This window comes from Monodelphis domestica, chromosome 3 (genome assembly GCF_027887165.1).
Source record: "Monodelphis domestica isolate mMonDom1 chromosome 3, mMonDom1.pri, whole genome shotgun sequence".
Taxonomy (NCBI): domain Eukaryota; kingdom Metazoa; phylum Chordata; class Mammalia; order Didelphimorphia; family Didelphidae; genus Monodelphis; species Monodelphis domestica.
This window is the reverse complement of record NC_077229.1, coordinates 253,805,802-253,826,728: the sequence shown is the minus strand read 5'-3', so window position 1 is coordinate 253,826,728 and position 20,927 is coordinate 253,805,802. Positions and strand designations below refer to the sequence as shown.

At 34.1% G+C, this 20,927-nt stretch overlaps 1 long non-coding RNA gene across 1 annotated transcript; it reads left to right on the top strand.

Annotated features, from left to right (window-relative positions):
- The first annotated feature begins 371 nt into the window (after window positions 1-371).
- LOC130457987 (uncharacterized) lies at window positions 372-19,743 on the top strand. Its single transcript, XR_008917204.1, has 3 exons — window positions 372-416; window positions 9,462-9,486; window positions 17,839-19,743. It is a non-coding gene; the product is annotated as an uncharacterized LOC130457987 (long non-coding RNA).
- The last annotated feature ends 1,184 nt before the right edge of the window (window positions 19,744-20,927 follow it).

The following is a 20,927-nucleotide window of genomic DNA, read 5'->3' as shown; positions in this document are numbered from 1 at the left end:
ATAAAGTTGTAAACTCCTGCTTGAACAATGAAAACTCCCTAACTCGCACTTATAGTAAAGCTAGAACCTTAAGCTAGGTCTATTTTTAGATCTAATACAAAAAAGGTGCTAAATACCTATAAAGGTTAAATTAGTACCTAAAAGGTCAAGCAACTTACAAAAGGCAAGTTTAACAAAAGAGGTGTGAAGTTCTCAGTAGATTTAATCTAACCAGAGAAGGTGAGAACCAAAGAAGATGAGAACTAAGAATGGGCAGTCCTGGGAAAAGGTGTCTATTGTGATTGGTAGACCTGAAAATTTAGAGGAGGTGACATAAGATAAGAGAAAATTTCTTTAAAAGGAAGGGACTTATAGTTTTTGGATTGGAAGTTAGTTGGAGTTGGAGTTTAGAGGGTTTGCTTGAAGATGATCTTGGGGTGAGTGATAAAGACTGACTCTCCCTTAGGCTCAGGCCTAGGTCACTTGGCCTAGGCCCTTTCTACTATTTAATCTTTCTCTCTCTCTCTCTCTCTCTCTCTCCTTCCCTTAATTCCTTCATTTATATTAATTAAAATCTCCATAAAACCCAGCTGACTTGGGTATTTTCATATTTGGGAATTTCCCCATGGTGACCACTTAATTTTAGATTTTAAATCAAGACACTAAAAATTATCTTTACAGTTTGGCTGAAACCTTTACAGTTTTGACAATTCACAGTTTTGGAAACCCACATTTTTACGGTTACAACTGATGACTAGAAACAAGCAAGACACAGATTGATATACATATAGATCTTTTTTTTTAAGTGAGGCCTTCTCTAGTGAGGGGAGGAATGGAAGGAGATACCTGGGATTTTAAAGCAACAAACAAATATTGATTAATTGAAAAAAAAAGAAGACATCTTTCTGTGTTCAAATTTGGCTTTACAACCATACCTAATTGTATGATCTGGGCAAGCCACTTAACCCTGTTTGTTTTGGTTTTTTTCCTCTTCTGTAAAATGAATTGGAGAAGGAAATGGCAAATGATTCCAGTATCTTTCCCAAGAAAACTCCAAATAAGATCACCCAGAATTGTACCTAACTGCCGAATGACCAAACAACAACAAAGTTAATCTTTCTGGGCTGTATTATAGAAAGATAAAAGAGGGAAGTTTGTATCCCGAGGGAATTTTGGACTTTCAGTATAAAGAGGGGGAAAGAGAGGAGAACCCCCTTCTCAAAGCAGGGTTCAGGGGAGACAGCAGAATATAATGAGTTGGCTCAGAGAGAAAAGAGGGGATTTGAAGATTTTCTCCCTTCTGCCTCCCCTCCTTAGCTAAAGCTGCTCTCCCCAATTCTCTCTTGTCCCTCTTGTACCCCCTTCACTACTCGAGACCAAAGGGTCTCCTCTTGATCTGTTCACTCACACTCAGCTTGAGGAACAGATAACTTTTAATGTCAACTCAATCAGGTAATACAAAAGGAATAAAAGGCAGGGAAGAATGGGAAAAGGAAACTGGGGAAAGGGGGTCCCTGTTTCTCAACCCTTTCCTCTCCCTTCTCGAGTTTGAGGGGAACTCAGGCCTTGGCAGCCTAATCCCCCTGAGAGAAAGTCAGGTTGACTCACCCCCAGGCAACAGGAGCTCAGGTCTCTCTTCAGAAGTCCCTTCAATTGGGAAGTGTTCGGGGGAAAGATTTCCAGTCACCAGCAGGAAAAATGGGTAACCCTCAGGAGAAAGTATTTTTCCCAACTTCTCTCTTCAGCTTCTCAAGACCAAAATACCCTTGCTGCACTCCCAGCCAGAGTCTTCTCCTCCTCCGGATTCCACTCCTGGAGGCCCTCCCCAATCGAGATGATCAATTTCACATACTCTTCAACCTGGAACCTTTTCTCTAGTGCCAGTCTCTGTCACAGTTTCCTTATCTGTAAAATGGCATTCCTTAGCTATAACCCATGGGCAAATTACTTTTCTTTTCTTGTTCTTGGTTTTCTCATCTTTAAAGCTGGAAATATAACACTTGGCATTACTGGCCTCATAGGATCGTTTTTAAGGGCAGGGCATTGTAAATTTTACTTCATTACAGAAGTAATGAGGAATGAGGAATGAGGAATGAGGAGTTCCAGAAGCCTGTATAGTAGGTAATGATGCTACCCTAATGTAGGTTGACTATTTGGGAGTAGTTATCACATACTTGGTGAGAGGGTAGGTAGGGCTTGTGTCCTAAGATGAAATGCAGCAAGGAAAAGGAGAGAAATTGGGAAGACAAGGAGAAAAGTGGATTTCAAGAGGTAGAGTCTGGATAAGGTCACATTAAACTCAAACTTTTTCTGCTCACTTGGTGTTAGATTTCAGGAGTGTAGCTTCTGCTGTCGCTATCAGGATTTTTCCTTAAACTTTTCAGCCCTAGGTTTCAACTTTGTTATGTTTCTGCTGCTAATAATGTAAGCTCTCTCTATTTGTGCTACCTCTCAACACTGATGTGTCAGCATTCTGTAGACATTGGGGCTTGACCTTCTTCCATGAAAGACCCTGAAGTTTTACCTTTGCATTGTCGAAAGACAATGCTGTCCCTGAGTCATGGATAGCTGGATAAGTCTTCATGCACTTTGTATTCCTTTATTTGCAACCTTTAGAAGAGAAAGGAGACTTACACTTTGAGATAGAAGGAAAAAAATGAGATAGTTTTAGAACAATGGCAATGTGAGTAAACTAACTGCTACATTGTAATTTCTTCTTATTAGTCTTACACTGTCTTTTAAGTAAATTTTTTTTTCTGCATTATTTCTATGTCTCTTGAATCTTGCTTAGTCTGGGGAGAGACATATTCAGACAGGGAAAAAGGAATTTATAAGGAGTGGTTGAATAAGATGGTAAAACCAAAAGAGTTGTAAGAAATGGAAGTTAACTTTGTGGTATCACATAAATGTGAAATGTGTTTGATATCATCATCATTTTTTTTATTATTTCAGTTTATTAAATTAATTAATTAATTAAGAATATTTTCCCATGGCTACATGATCCATGTTCTTTCTCTCCTCTCCTCCCAAATCCCTCCCATAGGAAACAAGCAATTCCATTGGGTCTTACATGTGTCATTGATAAAGATCCATTTCCATATTTTCAATATTTGTATTAGGGTGCTCTTTTAGAGTCTACATCCCTAATCATATCCCTATTGAACCATGTGATCAAGAAATTGTTTTTCTTCTGTATTTCTACTTCCACAGTTCTTTCCCTGGATATGGATACCTTTCTTTCTCATAAGTCCCTCAGAATTGTCCTGGGTCACTGCATTGCTGCTAGTAAAGAAGTCCATTATAATTGACTGTGTCACAGTGTATCAGTCTCTGTTCATAATGTTCTCCTGGTTCTGCTCCTTTCACTCTGCATCAATTCCTGGAGGCCTTTCCAGTTCACATGGAATTGCTCCAGTTATTCCTTTCAGCACAATAGTATTCCATCACCAACATATGCTTTGTTTGGCCATTTCCTAATTGAAGGGAATTCCCTCATTTTCCAATTTTTTGCCACCACAAAGATTGTGGCTATAAATATTTTGATACAAGTCTTTTTCTTCCTTATTAACTCTTTGGGATATAAACCCAGCGGTGGTATGGCTGGATCTAAGGTCTTTTAAAGCCCTTTGGGCAAAGTTCCAAGTTGCCATCCAGAATGGCTGGATAAATTCATAACTCCCCCAGCAATGTATTAATGTCCCAATTTTGCCATATCCCCTCCAACATTTATTACTTCCCTTTGCTATCATATTAGCCAATTTAGTAGGTGTGAGGTGGTATCTCTGAATTGTTTTGATTTGCATTTCTCTAATTATCAGAGATTTAGAACAGTTTTTCATGTACTTAGAGATAATTTTGATTTCTTTATTTGAAAATTGCCTATTCATGTCCCTTGCATATTTATCAATTGGGGAATGGCTTGCTTTTTTTGTACAATTTATTTACTTCCTTATAAATGTGAGTAATCAGAACTTTGTCAGAGGTTTTTGTTATGAAGATTTCCCATCTACCCCCATTTGTTGATTCCCCTCTAATTTTAGTTGCATTGATTTTGTTTATATGAACCTTTTTAAATTTGATGTAATCAAAATTATTCATTTTACATTTTGTAATATTCTCTATCACTTGATTGGCCTTAAAATTTTTCCTTTCTCATAGATCTGACAGCTATACTATTCTATGTTTACCTAATTTACTTATTGTTTCATTATTTATATTTAAGTCATTCACCCATTCTGAATTTATCTTGGCATAGGGTGTAAGATGGGATCTCTCTCCCATAATGTTTTCCAATTTTCCCAGCAGTTTTGGTCTAATAGTGGGGTTTTGTCCCCAAAGTTGGGATCTTTGGGTATATTGTACACTGTCTTGCTGAGGTCATTTATCCCAAGTCTATTCCATTCAACCTCCCTTCTGCCTTTTAACCAGCACCATATTGTTTTGATGATCACTGCTTTGTAGTACAGTTTAAGATCTTGTACTGCTAGGCTTCCATCTTTCACATTTTATTTTCATTATTTCCCTTGATATTCTTGATCTTTTGTTCTTCCAAGTGAACTCCATTACAATTTTTTCCAATTCAGTAAAAAAGTTTCTCGGTAGTTTGATAGGTATGGCACTGAATTTGGGGAGGAGTATGCATTTTAATTATGTTAACTCATCCTATCCATGAGCAATTAATGTTTTTCTAATTGTTTACATCTCATTTTAATTATGTACAAAGTGTTTTGTAGTTGTGTTCATATAATTCCTGTGTTTGTCTTGGCAAATTGATTCCTAAATATTTTATATTATCTAGGATGATTTTAAATGGAGTTTCTCTTTCTAATTCTTGCTACTGAGATGTGTTGGAAATATATAGAAATAATAATGATTTATGTGGCTTTATTTTGTATACTGCAACTTTGCTAAAGTTGTTCATTATTTCCACTAGCTTTTTAGTTGATTCTTTGGGATTCTTTAAGTAGACCATCATATCATCTGCAAGGAATGATAGTTTAGTCTCCTCATTGCCTATTTTAATACCTTCAATTTCTTTTTCTTCTCTGATTGCTACTGCTAATGTTTCTGGTACAATGTTAAATAATAGAGGTGATAATGGGCATCCTTGTTTCATTCCTGATATTATTGGGAAGGTTTCTAATTTACCCCCATTGCAGATGATGCTTGTTGATGGTTTGAAATATAAACTGTTTATTATTTTTAGGAAATACCCTTTTATTCCTATGCTTTCTAGTGATTTCAATAGTAATGAGTGTTGTATTTTGTCAAAGGCTTTTTTCTGTATCTATTGAAATAACCATGTGATTTTTGTTGTTTTGCCTGTTGATATGGTCAATTGTGTGCATGCTTTTCCTAATATTAAACCATCCTTTCATTCCTGACATAAATACCACCTGATCATAGTGAATAACCCTCATGATCACTTGCTGGAGTCTTTTTGCTAGTATTCTATTTAAGATTTTTGTATCTATGCTCATTAAGGAGATTGCTCTATAGTTTTCTTTCTTTTTTTGTTTTTGGTTGGCCTGGCTTTGGAATCAGTACCATATTTGTGTCATAAAAGGAATTGGGAAGAACTCCTTCTTTGCTTATTATGTCAAATAGTTTGTATAATATTGGGATTAGTTGTTCTTTGAATGCTTGATAGAATTCACTTGTGAAATCCATCTGGCCCTGGGGATTTTTTCTTAGGGAGTTCTTTGATGACTTATTCAAATTTTTTCTGATATGGGATTACTTAAGTCTTCTGTTTCTTCTTCTATTAATCAAGGCAATTTGTATTTTTGTAAATGATCATACATATCACCTAGATGCCATATTTATTGCCATGTAATTGGGCAAAATAGTTCTTAATAATTGCTTTAATTTTCTCTTCATTGGAGGTGAGGTCACCCTTTTTATCTTTGCTATTGTTAATTTGTTTTTCTTCCTTTTTTATATTAGATTAACCAATACTTTACCTATTTTATTTTTTTAAAGTACCAGATTCTAGTCTTATTTATTAATTCAATAGTTCTTTCACTTTAATTTGATTAAATTCTGCTTTAATTTTTAAGATTTCTAATTTAGTTTTTATCTGGGGATTTTTAATTTGTTCTTTTTCTAGTTTTTTAATTTGCATGCCCAATTCATTGACCTCTTCCCTCTCTGACTTGTCAATATATGCACTCAGGGATATAAATTTCCCCCTGACTACTGATTTGGCTGTATCCCATAGATTTTTATATGATTTCTCCTCATTTTCATTCTCTTCAATGAAATTATTAATTGTTTCTATGATTTGTTCTTTAAACAACCAATTTTGGAGAATCATACTATTTAATTTCTAATTATTTTTTGATTTGCCTCTCCATGTACCCTTCCTAATTATTATTTTTATTGCATTAAGATCTGAAATGTTTTCATTTATTATTTATGGTTTTTTTTTACATTTCTTTGCCATGTTTTTATGCTCTAGTACATGGTCAATCTTTGTGAATATACCATGTGTTGCTGAGAAGAAGGTGTATTCATTTTTGACTCTATTTTTCTCCATATATTTATTAATTCTATTTTTTCTAAGATATGATTCATATGTCTTACCTCTTTCTTATGTATTTATTTTTTTGCTTTGATTTATCTAGATCTAATAGACGAAGATTCAGATTTCCTTCTAGTATAGTTATACTATCTATTTCTTCTGTAAGCTCCAACAGTTTCTCCTTTAAGAATTTGGATGCTATACCATTTGGTACATACATGTTGAGTACTGCCTTTTATCAGGGTGAAATTACCTTCCCTATCTCTTTTAATCAGATCTATTTTTACTTTGTCTTTGTCAGATATCATGATTGTGCCTCCTGCCTTCTTTTTCTCAGGTGATGCCCAATAGATTTTGCCCCAGCCTCTGACCTTTACCATGTGTGTTCATTTTGCTCTCCAACCTCTGCCCTTTCTTCTTTCATTATTTCCTTCTACACCAGTGTTTTGCTTTTAATCAGTTCCCCTGATCCCCACCCTAATTTTACTTCCCTTCCCACCTCCTCCCTACTTATTCCCCCTCTTATTTTTCTGTAGGATCTATTAAATTCCTTCCTTCCCCTCTTTCCCTCCCTTTTGGTATAACCCATCCCACTCCCCAAATGGGTTTTTCCCTCTCAACTTCCCTGTAGGGTAAGATAGGATTCAATATCCCAATGGATCTAGATACTATTCCCTCTCAGAGTTGATTCCATCGAGAGTAAGGTTTAAGTATTACTTATTAGCACTCTGTACTGATCCTTCTTATAATATTATTCTTCCCCTCCCCCTCCCATGAGCCTCTTTATGTGGTATAATTTATCCCATTTTTCTTATTCCTTCAAGTTTCTCTTGGTGCCATCTTCTATTCCCCCCCTTTTTTATATATCATCTTAAACCACTTAGTACCCAACTTCTACCTATGCATAATTCTTCTGCCTACTATGATAATGAATATAATTTTTGAGAGTTACAATTATATTTTTTCCATACAGGAATATAAACAATTTGACCTTAATAAAGCCCTTAAACATTTTTCCTTCTCTTTCTTGTTTACCTTTTTATTTTTCTCTTCAATCTTATATTTTGACATCAAATTTTCCATTTAGTTCTGGTCTTTTCTTTACAAATACTTGGAAATCTTATATTTTTTTTAAATGCCCATACTTTTCTCTGGAAGTATATAGTCAGTTTTGATGGGTAGATAATTCTTGTTTGTAGATCCAATTCTCTTGCCTTTATGAATGTCATATTCCAAGCCTTGTGGTCCTTTAGTATGAAGGCTGCCAGGTCCTGTGAAATCCTGATAAATGCTCCTTTTTATGTCAATTGTCTCTTTCTGGCATCTTGCAATATTTCTCCTTAGCTTGGAATATCTTGAATTTGGAAATTACATTCCTGGGGATTGTCTTTTCGGTATTTAATGTAGAGGGTGATCTATGGACTCTTTCACTATTTATTTTGCCCTCTTGTTCAAGAATTTCAGGGGCAGTTTTCTTGGATAATTTCTGTAGTACAGTGTTAAGGTTTCTGTTTATTTCTTGATTTTAAGGTAGGCCTATGATTCTCAAATTGTCTCTCCTGTTTTCCAAGAAAGTTGTGTTCTCAATGAGATATTTCATGTTTCCTTCTATTTTGCCATTCTTTTGACTTATTTTAATTAATTCTTGCTGCCTTGTGAGATCATTAGCTTCTACTTGCTCAGTTCTAGTTTTTAAAGATGGGTTTTAGCTATGATCTTTTGATTTTCCTTTTTGATTTGGTCTATCCTGCTTTCCATGGCTTCTGAAAGGTCAATTCTGGTCTCCAACTTGCTTATCATTTCATTTGATTTTTGGCCTTCCTTTTCCAAGTGGGAGATTTTGTCTTTTAAACTGTTATTTTCTTTTTGAACTATTTACTACTTTTCTTGCCAAGTTTCTTCTATCTTTCTTACTTGGTTCTTGAACTTCAATTTGATTTGCTGGAAAGCTTGTAACCAATTTCCATTTTTTCATAAAGTTTAGATGTGTTTGCTTGTTTGTTATCCTCTGCTGTCTCCTTTGTAGTCTGATATTTTTCTCTATAGAAGTTATCCAGGGTCAGAGTCTTTTTCCTATGATTTTTTTTTTGTAGTTGGAGATTGTAGTTCTTGCCCATTGGTGGTCATTGCTATGTTAGTTTTTTCTTCCCTTCCCAGCCAGTAGTCTGAGTGAGGAAGGTAGGCAGGTCTTTGTGTATTAATTTACAGAGTGGTTTTTGCCCTAAGGCAATTTTTCAGTCTCTCCCTTATAGCATGGAAATGCTGAGACCCTGCCTACCTTGGCTTATCTGATTATTATTTTTGTCATTTTGATGCACTTTATATTGCTCATTGGTGAAGAGAAGAAGCCCCTTGCTTCTACTCTGTGGCCATCTTAGCCCAGAAGTCTCTTATTATCTTGATACAAGTGAATTTTGATCTTTACCTAAAATATAGAGTTGTGACTATATGAATTTAGGAATAACTCTTAAAGCACTATCGAGTCATTTTCTGCATGTTAAAATAAGTCAACTTCACTTTTGAGATAATATTACACAAAATTATCCATATCCATATCCAACACCAATTCTTTTCTTTAAGAAAGAACACATGAAACATAAGTATGAGGCTTCTATATGATCTATAAGACTCTGGCATCTCATTCCTTATTCCTGGTACCTATTTTCCAACTTATTTCTTATTATCTTTCTTTGTTCTTATTTTTGCATTAAATTTATTGTGTCAAAATATATGCTGATATCATTTTGAGGGGATTTTTGAGTTTTTCTTAGAATTTCCCTGCCTCTTCATTCTTCTTAGCTATTATTGGTACATAAATTGCAATCATTTTCATGGTGGTTATTTTGCAAACAATTATGTAAACATTTATTTGTCAAGGAAGCATAATGTTCTATGAAATGATTTCTCATGTTGCATTTGTATACATAACAAAGCTTATTTCTTTATTTGCCTTTTCTAGGAAATCCTTGGTACCATCCTTCCAGGTAGGTATCAATTTCATTTGGCATGAGAATGACAATATCCATATGATTCATTTATGCCAACTTATAGGAAAGCAATATGACAAAATACTTGAGTTATAGACTTGATTATGCTTTTTCAACTTGTGATAGCTTTAGGTAAGAACAAGTCTTTGAATTATAATCATTTTGCTATAAAAATGCAAAAAAGATGTATTTGTATAAAATATTGCAAAAACTAAAAAAATTCAACAATTGGATAATGTTTGAATAAATTGTAGTAGGTGAATAATGGAATAATAGTATGCAATAAAAATAGACAAATAAGAATACAAAGAACATAAAATAAATTGTTACATGGTGTAGAAAGTGTGATGAAAATAGAAATATTCAAGTTGATGACTTCATAACAATGACAGAAAAACAAATGAAAAGAAAACGTATAGAAGAAAACAAGAATAGGAGACAAATAAAAATAGCATTTTCATTGTGAGTACATACATATTTATGTATATATCTTTGCCTGTTGTATTAACACATGTATATGTATTCAGGAGTATATACATACATGTATGTTTATAGAGTAGCATATATTTGATCAGACCTATGATCTCGTTGGTATAGAAAACTCCTATTAAAGAAATTCTATTAATGTACATCATCATCATCTCTGTAATTTATAATCTTACAGAGTGGCCTGGAGCATTGAGAAGATAAGTACTTTGCCAGTCACACAGCTTGTATATGTTCAAGGTGGAATTTGAATCCAGGTTTCCCTGATTTAGAGGACAGATTTCTATCTACTTTCCCATGTTGACTTTTAAAAATAAAAATGAATTCGTTAAATGAAGAAAAATAATTTTGAATTCATGTTTTTGTGTATAATTGTTTAAATTTTTATTTTTATTGAATTTAGAAATTTTAAAAGCATGACCTTCCTTGAGACCAACATGGAGGCACAAACTAACCAATTTTGAATTTGGATTCTTAAAAGATATATATACATAAGAGTGAAGCAAAGGCAGGTGATTGAAGAGAGCAGCATAATTCTGTAATAATATTGTCAGAAGCACTAACCCTTAGGATGCCATAGACAATAATAATGACAGACATTTACATAGCTCTTTAATGTTTATAAAGTGTTTTCCATATATTGTCTTATGTTATTTAATTCTTATAATGCCCTGTGAGGAAAGTTCTGTTATCATGCATATTTTCTAAAAAGGGGAAAGTAAGAATCAGACAGGACAAGTGAGTTTGGACTAGTATTTGTATCTGAGGCAGAATTTGAATCCAGTTCTTCTTGAATTCAAGCTGAATTTTTGTATCCTCTGGACTATGTTGCTTCCTCTTCCTATATTGGAGGCAAGAGGAAAATCAAAGCACAAGGTAGACAAGATGATGACCATAACATTAGAGAAGAAGAAAATAGAAATAAATCACATTTATACCTATAGTGCTTTAAGGCTTACAAAACATTTTGCAAATATTTCACTTTATCTTCATAAAATTATTATTATCATCATCATTTTATAGATGAGGAAATAAGACAAGCAAAGGTTAGGTGACTCAAATAGGGTCACACAGCTAGTAAGTATCTGAGAGTGGGCTTTGAACTCAGACTTTCTAGAATCTAGTGCTCTCTATTGCCTTCATGACCTAAGTGCCTCATATTATATTTCTTGTTTTTGTCTCTAGTTTTTCTGCCAAGGATAATAATATTTGGTGTGGAAGGTCTAGACAAAAGTAGTTGTGGAATTCAATGCAAATTATTAAGAAAAATCCTAATGTAACGTGCTTAAGTCCTCTAGTACAGGAAAAAAAAAAGATTTTTGGAATAGTAGTCAGAAGATCTGGGTTTGAATACTATTTTTGTTACTCCCTTCCTATCTGTGCAATCATGAAGAAGTCACTTAATCTTCTAGTCTCACATTTCTCATATGAAAAATGAAGGGGTTAAACTAGATGGTCAATAAGGTCTCTTCCAGTTCTAAGTCTATAATCTGATGACCTTTTGTATTTCAACATCCTCATTTGTGAAATGCACTTAGACTATTAGATTCTCTCTAAAGTAATGTCCAGCTATTAAGTCATAGTCCTAAGATATTGTCTTAAAGGACAGGAAACGACTTGTTACTAATGTGGTAGCAATTTCCAAATTATCTGCAAAGCCAAAAGAATTAGAGCAAAGTTCAAAACCATTACCAAAGTAGAATAAAAAATGATGAGGATAACTCTGAATATCATTATAATTCCAGTCTTATGTACACAAACTGTTGACCTGAAAAAAGGGATGTATATTAGAAGTCCCCTTTTAGCAGAAAAAGGCCTGGGTTGCATTAGGGACTTCACTTCTCTCTGACTCATTTGCTCAGTATTTGATTCATTTGTCTTCTCAGAGATGATATGTAGGAATGTCACTGTAAAAGTTTCAAGGACAAGAAGTTTTATTTGCATAGTAAAGAAAACAGAAAAGACTTCCATGTCAACTTGTAGAGTTTTAAGTAAACCTCTTCCCCACTTTGACAGTGATTGAGCCAGGCTCTACTCCATTCTCATTCCAAGATCTTTTTAGCCCCCCAGACACACATTATTACACTCAAATAAGATTATATTAATCAAGGATTGTGCAAACCTCAAAAACTATATAAATAATACTTATCATTATAATCATTATTATTACTTTTATAAATTACTACTATAAATTATAATAATTACTCCTCCTCCTCTTCCTTTTCCTCCTTACTTCTCCAAATTCCCTGGGTTGGGTTCCAGTGAGAGGAAAGATCAGTATTGATTTTGTTCTATTATTCATCAATATCAAGCTGCCTTTTGGTGTGACCATTGCTTGGCTCTTCTGCAGAAAAGAAGAAGAATAAAAGGGTTAAAGTGGAATTTCTACAGATAGTTTCAACTTTTCTAAGATTCCAAGGCCATAATGAATCTGGGCCATTTACTCCTTCCACAGACCCACTCTGTATACCAACAGCTTCCAGGTGATAAGGGATAAGTGATTTCTTTTTTCCATTACTATTTGAGATAAAGTTAATCAGTCACATGTGATTCCTTTCCCCCTAGTAAATGGGTAGGGAGTCTTTTTCTCTTCAGATTTTACTAAGTCTAGGTGTTGAAGGACTCCTTTCTTCTCTATCTTTCTATCTTTCTGTGTCTCTGTTCAATTTTCATGAGGAAGAAGTGGCTTGTCCTTCTTAAAATGTTATAATAAAGCCACATGATTAAGCGAGAGATAATATATTAAAGATAGAAAAGAATAGTAGTGATAAATAGTTTACTCTGCTCAAGGAAATAAGATAACTAATTATAGATTTGTTAACAGTAATGGAGATGTTTGTGATCTTCCTGTGGCATGTATCTGAAATGTTAGAAAGAACTTTCCAAAATGTATAAAATTGGATGGCAAATGACCAATTTTTGTGATTCATGTGGGCACAAGTGACTTCATTATAAAGGACCTACAAGGGACTACTAATAATTGTGAAGTCTTGAACAAGAAACTGAAACATGTAGGGGCATATGCTTTTGTATTGTTAGAAATTCATGAGCCCCTAAAAAACTACCTTTCCCAAGATTCCCTTTAATTTCTCCTGTGTCTCCATGTTTGCATGATTACATTATTGTATTTAAGTTTGCTGTGACTCCTCCCATGGTCTCTTTGTCTTGCAACCAGGCTGGATTTAGGTAGTTCTTTTACTTTAGTTATTGTTAATAAAACTTTATAAAATATAATACTCTAGTTATTGTATATTGAAGCAAGGGAAATTACAGGGTGCAAAGAGTTTGGAATTCTGAAAGTCCTGGGAGAATTCTGAGTCTTGAGGCTAGAGGGATGGTTACTCTATGTCCTCTAAGAGTTCTTTCTGTAGTCAAAAAGAATGAAATATTACAGGTCAAGACACACAAAAGATTTCCCCCAGAGGACTTGGAGTCCATAAGGAAAAGAACCCCAGACTTTGTGGTTTGTATAAACAAAGAGATGAAAAGGGCTATAGATATATTTGACACCAATTATAATGATTTTGCACTATTAATGAAGGAACTATTAACAAAAAGGGAACATAATAAATTTATAGAGGAGACAAGATCAGACCCTCTATTAGTATCCTGGACAGAAAGATATGACATGGACATGAATGATAGAGCTCAATATGATGTAATGGAGGAATGCAGGCAAGAGATTTTGGAGGTCATGGGTCAGTATACCAAAAGACCAAATGCTTGGTCAAAATTTGAAGGAATAAAGGAAAAACCCACAGAAACACCAACATCATTTTTAGATCATATCACTGAGGCTGCCAAGACATATCTTAATATGGATGTACTCGAGGAGGGGACAATTTCCTATATAAAGGATCTTTGTAAAAAATGCCATACCAAAAATTAAACTATTCCTTAAAAATAACTATCCTCATTGGGAGGAAATAGAGTTGGAAGACATTAGGAGAAAGGAAACATATTTGACCATTGATAATGATGGAAAATATGAAGATAGATAGAGATACAGAAATGGAATATCTTAAAAGAAGGCTTAGGGAAGCAGAAGCTAAAGCTAAAGAAAGTGAAATAAAAGAGGTTAAGGCAGTGTTTGCATTGAGATAAATAAAGTCTAATAATAATAATAATTACTATAAGCCAAGGGATAGGAGATCAGGCCTACAATATTGTTTCCTCTGTAATAGGGTTGTCCATTTTGTGAAACAATGCAGATTTAGAGGCCATATATGGAGGATATGATAGGAACAATTGGAATAACAATAATAATTATAATAACAATAAAATGGTTGGAATAATAATTATGCAAGAAGAAATAACGTAATGTGTGTCAAAATGCTTGTTGCCAAGGACCACAAGCACCAGACCTCAACATTATGCAGGACTGGGTTAAATATGGAGAAAGGCCTAAATATAGTCAGGTAGTTAAGGGTAATCAGAGCAAGGGTGCATATTTCTTATGAAGGTTTTCCCAATGTACTTCTGTAATTAAATCAAGGGAAAATGAATTGAGAGTAAATGAAAGTGAGTGTAATGGTAATATGATTAATGAAGATATAGATTAATTGATTGAATCAAATGATAATATGGTTAGTGTTAATAATTGTAGGAAAAAAGAAAATTGTAATACAGAGTTAGCAGAAAATTCTAATGAATATAAAATAAGAGAAAATAGTAAATAATGTAAACTGGATAATTATAATGAAATTTTAAATGAGAACAATGATAGCAAGATGGAAAATATAAGGACAAAAGGGAATAATGAAAAAGCTGATGATTGAGTTAAAGATTTAAAATCCTGGGAATATCATGTAGTTCAAGCAGATGTAAACTTGGATGGACAGGAAATGACTGAGCTTTGTTCTGATGTTAATGTGCTAGCACCAGTATTAGAAACAGTTCAACCTCCAAACAGTACAGAACCGTATGTACCTGTGACTATAGGAGATTAGATATATGATCATTTGGTTGATACTGGAGCCAATAAATCAATTTTACAAAGTTTCCCTAAGAATTGTAGAACTGTGGGTAGAAGGGAAATAATAGGAGCAATTGGAAAACCAGAGAGAATAGCAAAATTACAAGCTAAAATGATGACTTTGAGTCCTTTATCTGTGGAGCATGCATTTCTTTGTATGCCAGACTGCCCCATGAATCTTCGTGAGATATTGACCTTGGACTTGCTTTTAGATAATTTAGGGTTTAGTCTAATATAAGTCAGATATTGATTATTTAGTGGGTAAAAAGCAGTCAGATTTCATCTTTTCCCATTTCTCTTTCCTTCGTCCCTTCTATGTTAAAATAAATTCAATATTTATATGTTTATCCCTCTGTATTACTTTCCTTCCCACATCCATATTATATGTACTTATAACAATATTAATCGTAATCTTTACATTTTGTTTCCTCTTAAACACAAGGTGTAAGGAATTAAAATTAAGGGTTTGAGTAAATATATGAGATAGTACTATTGTCACCAATTTAAAAACATTATAGTTCAAGTCAAATTGACTTTCAGTAGCTTTATTTACAAAGAGATAGAATGAGTGAAAATAGATAAATGCAAAAGAGGGTAGAGTAAGAAATCTAGCCTATCACCCTAAATGTTGCTCTGATCCCTAGCTCAACCCATGCAGGACTTGTTAACTCCTCAGTTGGAGGACTCAGTGGTGAATTAAACAAGGATTCAGCCCTCCATGAAGGGGAGGCCTCTCTGGAACTAATTTTTCTAGAAGCTAGGAAAGGAGGTTCAGCTTCTCACTCACCCAAGCTGATGCTCCAAAGGAACAGATCCAGGAGCAGTCTCACCAGATACAGTCCAAAAGCCAGAGTCCCAGGTCAAAGTCCCAAGTTATAGTTCCAAGCCTCAATCCCAGCCCAAGATCCTCCAAGTCTCTAAATTCAGGTCAAACCCCTCTTTGGACAGGAAGTTCAGGACTTTTATAGTCCTTTCCCCACATCATTTCCTGTCCCTTCCTCCACTTTATGGAAGCCAATCGCAGTCTTTAAATTTGCTTAGCTCTGCCCAGGGGTGGTCAGTAGCTTCTGGAATTGACACTCACTTTTAGCAGATGGCTTTGTGGACCTCCCCTACTTAGTGTTAAGTAGGGGTATTTTCAGTTTTTGTCAATTAATTTTAAAATAGGCAAGGGGAGAGTTAATCCTATCTTCACAAAGGGATAAAGAAGGGAAAAATAAACTTGGGAAGTGAATATCTGGCTGAGAAGGTAGTATCTGAAAATAATATTGAGATTTCTGGATCACTGCTTACAATTTAGGGTTTATGGATTTCTGGGAAGATTTTAATAACAATATATTTGCCAGGTATCTTGCAAATATAATAAAAGGGATTTAAAATAAAAAAAAGATGAAGGTGAGAGAAGACTGCATGTTATCTTCCCAAAGCTAGATGTTAGATGTAAATTCAAAGAAAGAAAATGAACAAAGGAGGAAATAACCCAAAATTCAAAGGAGACAAAATCCAAGAAAAGAGTCAGTATTAAAACTTGGAGCTTTAAGTGTTTATATATACATACCCAGAATTTAGACAACAATTAGACTCTGAAGGTCAAAGTGGCAGTTGACCTATTAGATATCACTAACATTTGATGGAATGAAACTCATAAATGGACAATGGCTCTTGATGGGTATACCTTCCTGAAAATAAACAGAATAAATAAATGAGGGTATAGGGTAACATTGTATAATACAGCCTTCTCAGGTTAGGTAGTCCAGAATTCTGCTAGGGGAAGGTATGCTGTAGAGAATATTTGCATTAAGGTTGAAGGAGAGACAAATAGATTAATAATGAATTATATTATAGATCTTTTGGACTGAAAGAAGTAGATGAAGAGTTAGGGAAACATCATAAATATGGCACAGAGTCACAATAGAGTAGTGATGAAGGATTACAGCTATTCAGATATGTGCTGGAATCCTCTGCTAAAAGCAGAGTGATAATTTAATCTTCATAAGTGGAAGAACCAACACGGGAATTTTGGGGAGGTTTGCTTCTCATTGATAAAGAGTATCTGGTTTCTGGAATGGAAATGATGGGAATCTTTTGTGAAGTGGGCCTTCCATCCTAGATGGAATAGAGAAGGAAGAAAAAATTGGGCAAAATTTGATATATGTCGTAGATTTTGTGAAAATAGATTTCAATGAGTGTAGGGAAAAGGTAAGAAGGATCTTATGGAATAAAATGCTTAGGAGGGAAATTATCCCAGGAGGGATATGAGATGCTCAAGAATGAACTTCTTTAGTCACAAAGGTAAACAATGCCAACGAAGAGAAAAAATGAGTGACTGACTGTATTTCAGTAGAGAGCAATCAAAAGAACTTAATTTTTCTATGTGATTGTAGAGTGTTTCTCATACTGGAAAAAGCATTGACAATGTATATCCAACCTATAGACCATTATATCAAGAAATCTGCACCATTCCTGAGGATTATAGGAATCAGATGAGGAAGATTAGCCTCAGAAAGGTGAAATAGCTTGCTCAGGGTAATAGAACCAATAATGGGGCATGTGAAGAGAATTAAGCTAACAATCTCCAAGTTGTATGGCAACTTCTTCTTGGAAGGCATTTTAAACATGTATTCTTTTTAGTTAGTTTGTTTTAAACCCTTACCTTCCATTTTGGAATCAATACTGTGTACGGATTTCAAGGCAGAAGAGTGGTAAGGGCTAGGCAATGGAGTTTAAGTGTCTTGCCCAGGGTCACCCAGCTGGGAAGTGTCTGAGGCCAGATTTGAACCTAGGACCTTCTGTCTCTAGGCCTGGCTCTCAATCCACTGAGCTACCCAGCTGTTTCCTTAAACAAGCATTCTTACTAAAATATATCTGTTTTTTTTTTTGTTGTTTAGCTATTAGGAAAAAATCCCCACAAATGAACTCTTGCATCATCTCCAGGAAACTCATAAATAAAGTAGCTGCTTCCTTCAAGTTCACAGTATTAGACTTGGTAATACCACCGTTGTGATGAACTTGGATATAAACATTTCTAACTACAATTCTATTACAAAGGTTATTGCTGTTTCTTTATAGAGGTAGATAACTGCCAAGTTGAAGTTAAAATGGAATGAAATGCTTTAGTTTGTCATAAACTATTCTCTATCATCTCTGAAATAAAATAAACCATCATTTAGAATTAAACATGTCATAGTAGGTGTCTCAACTAGAGTAATTCTTTGGTTAGAAAAGATCTCATAATCAGGGGTAGAACAAAATAAAGATATCCCGTCTACATTGCAACTTTCCTTGTAATAGTTTTGATGTATTGCAGGACAGCATAAGAAAGTAATTGAATTTCTTTTAGAGTTTTGTAGAAGCCACAGATGATAAGTGAAGGCCATCAGACGACATAGAAAAAAACATTAACTCAGAAATGGATACAATATTTGGGTAGTATTCTCTCACATCAGTGTATTTTATCTTTTAATAACATAAATATATTCAATTTAAAGAAATTAAAATAAATAAAAAGTTAGTTTGTGAAAAGAACACGAAAGCCAGCAAAGATTGGAAATGTAGAGATAGTTTAACATTGACCTACATATATAGTTTATAACCAAAAACTTAGCCTCAATTTTAAAATAAGGTATTTATTATATGGTGTTTATAAAAGAGAAAGAAAAAGTTCAGACTTCTCTGGTGTGGAGGGAGGGGCAAAAAATTTTATGTAGACATTCTATATCAGGGCTGCTGAGCCCCTAACCCAAGTGATGTGGAAGGATATTTTGCTCCCTTGAAATGCTTCATTAAAGTATGTGTGGAGAAATAAGCATGAAATGTGACATTTCAACTTTCAAAGGCAAATTTAGTTGCTAGAGGCAGGGGGACTATGTGGCATTATTCTACAGAGAAAATATTAGAAACCCTGGGACATCTCAACGTCACTGCTGGTGAGGATTAGACTGAGTCAAAAAGCTCATCTGAAGTAGAGCTATCAAGGACAAGGGTACAACACACTGCCTAATAGCTGTCTATTTTGACTAATTATGCTTTCTTAATACATTTTTTAAATTTTATTTTTAGAAAATGTAGAAACAATTTTTGACAATTGTTTTTTTGGCATTTTAAAATTCAGACTTTTCTCCCACTCTTTCTCTTCCACCTCCCTGAGGCAGTCCCACCTAAACTCTGAGCTCTTGCTTTACCTTGGTTGTGGAATTTTGTCTTTGTTTCAGAATATTATAAAGTATATGAAGACCTTTCTAGAGAAAGGAGAGTTTCAATCATTAGTAGACTTGACTGCTGATAATAGTTTAGACCTTCACAGTTGATCATTTTATAATATTTCTATTACTGTACACATCATTCTCCTAGTTCTCTTCATCTCCTTTTGCATCAGTTCATATAAGTCTTTCCAGATTTTTCTGAACTCATCCTATTGATTGTTCTTTATGGCACAGTAGTATTCCATTGTAACCATATACTCCAACTTATTTAGTCACTCCCCAAATGATAGACAACCCTTCAGTTTCGAATTCTTTGTCACTACAAGAAGAATGGCTAAAATATTTTGTTACAGTTAGATCCTTTCCCTCTTATCTCTCATCTCTATGGGATACAGACCCAGTGGAAGTATTACTGAGTCAAGGTGTATGCATAGTTTTGTTGCCCTTTAAGCCTGGTTCCATGTTGCTCTCCAAAATGGTTATGTTGGTTCACAACTCTGCCAATAGAGTATTAGTGTCTCAATTTTCCCACATTCCCTCCAACATATATCATTTTCCTTTTTGGTCCTATTAGCCAATCTGATAGGTATGAAGTAGTATCTCAGAGTTGTTTTAATTTGCATTTCTAAAATCCATAGTGATTTGATGCATTTTTTCATGTGACTATGTAGTTTTAATCGTTCTCTCTGAGAATTGCCTGTTAATATCCTTAGATCATTTCTCTGTTGGGAAATGTTTTGTATTCTTATAAAATCTGACTCCTTTATTGTGTCTTTGAGAAATGACGCTTTTGTCAGAGATAATTGATATAAAAATTTCTCAAAATTTGTTATTTCCCTTCTAAATTTGGTTGCATTGGTTTTTTTATACAAAACCTTTTAATTTAATGTATCAAAGTTTATCTATTTCATTTTCACAATGTTTTTATGTTTTATTTGGTCCCAATTTCTTCCCTTAACCCTAAACTTTCCCATGTTCCTCTAATTTATTTATTATCACCCTCTATTTCTAGATAAAATATCTATTTTGAATTTATCTTGGTGTATTGTGTAACATGCTGTTCTGTGCCTAGTCTCTGCCATTCTGCTTTCTACTTTTCCCAGAAGTTTTGGTGAGTTCTTTAGTTGCTATGGGCATTAACTGCCATGTGTTGATTATTTAATCTATTCCACTGATCCACAACTCTTTTCTTAGCCAGTACTACGTTGTCCTTGATAATTACTGCTTTATTATAATAAAATTTGATATCTGGTATAGCCAGGCCTCCTTCCTTCATTTTATTTTTATCAATTCCTTTGATATTCTTGGCCGTTTGTTCTTCCAGAAAACTTTGTTGTTATTTTTTCTACAATTTTTGCATCAATGTTCATTAGGGATGTTGGTTTGTGGTTTTCTTTCACTCTTTTATCTTGTCCTGGTTTATGTATCAATGCCATTTTTATTTCATAAAAAATATAGAAGGATTCCTTCTTCTCCTATTTTCAAAAATAATTTATAGAATTGTTTGTCCTTTGAATGTTTGGTAAATTCACTTGTGATTCCATCTGGCCATTGGATCTTTTTCTTAGGGAGTTCTTTGATGGGTTGTTCAATTTCTCTTTTTGTGTGATTGAGTTCTTTAAGTATTCTATTCCCTCTTTTGTTAATCTAGGTAGTTTATATTTTTATAAAAATGTATTAATTTTGCTTTCTAACCAAGCATAATTTCCTAAGCATATTCTGGCTAAGATCAATTGTTTCTAGTTAAAGAAGTAGGTGAATTAGCAGTACTATTT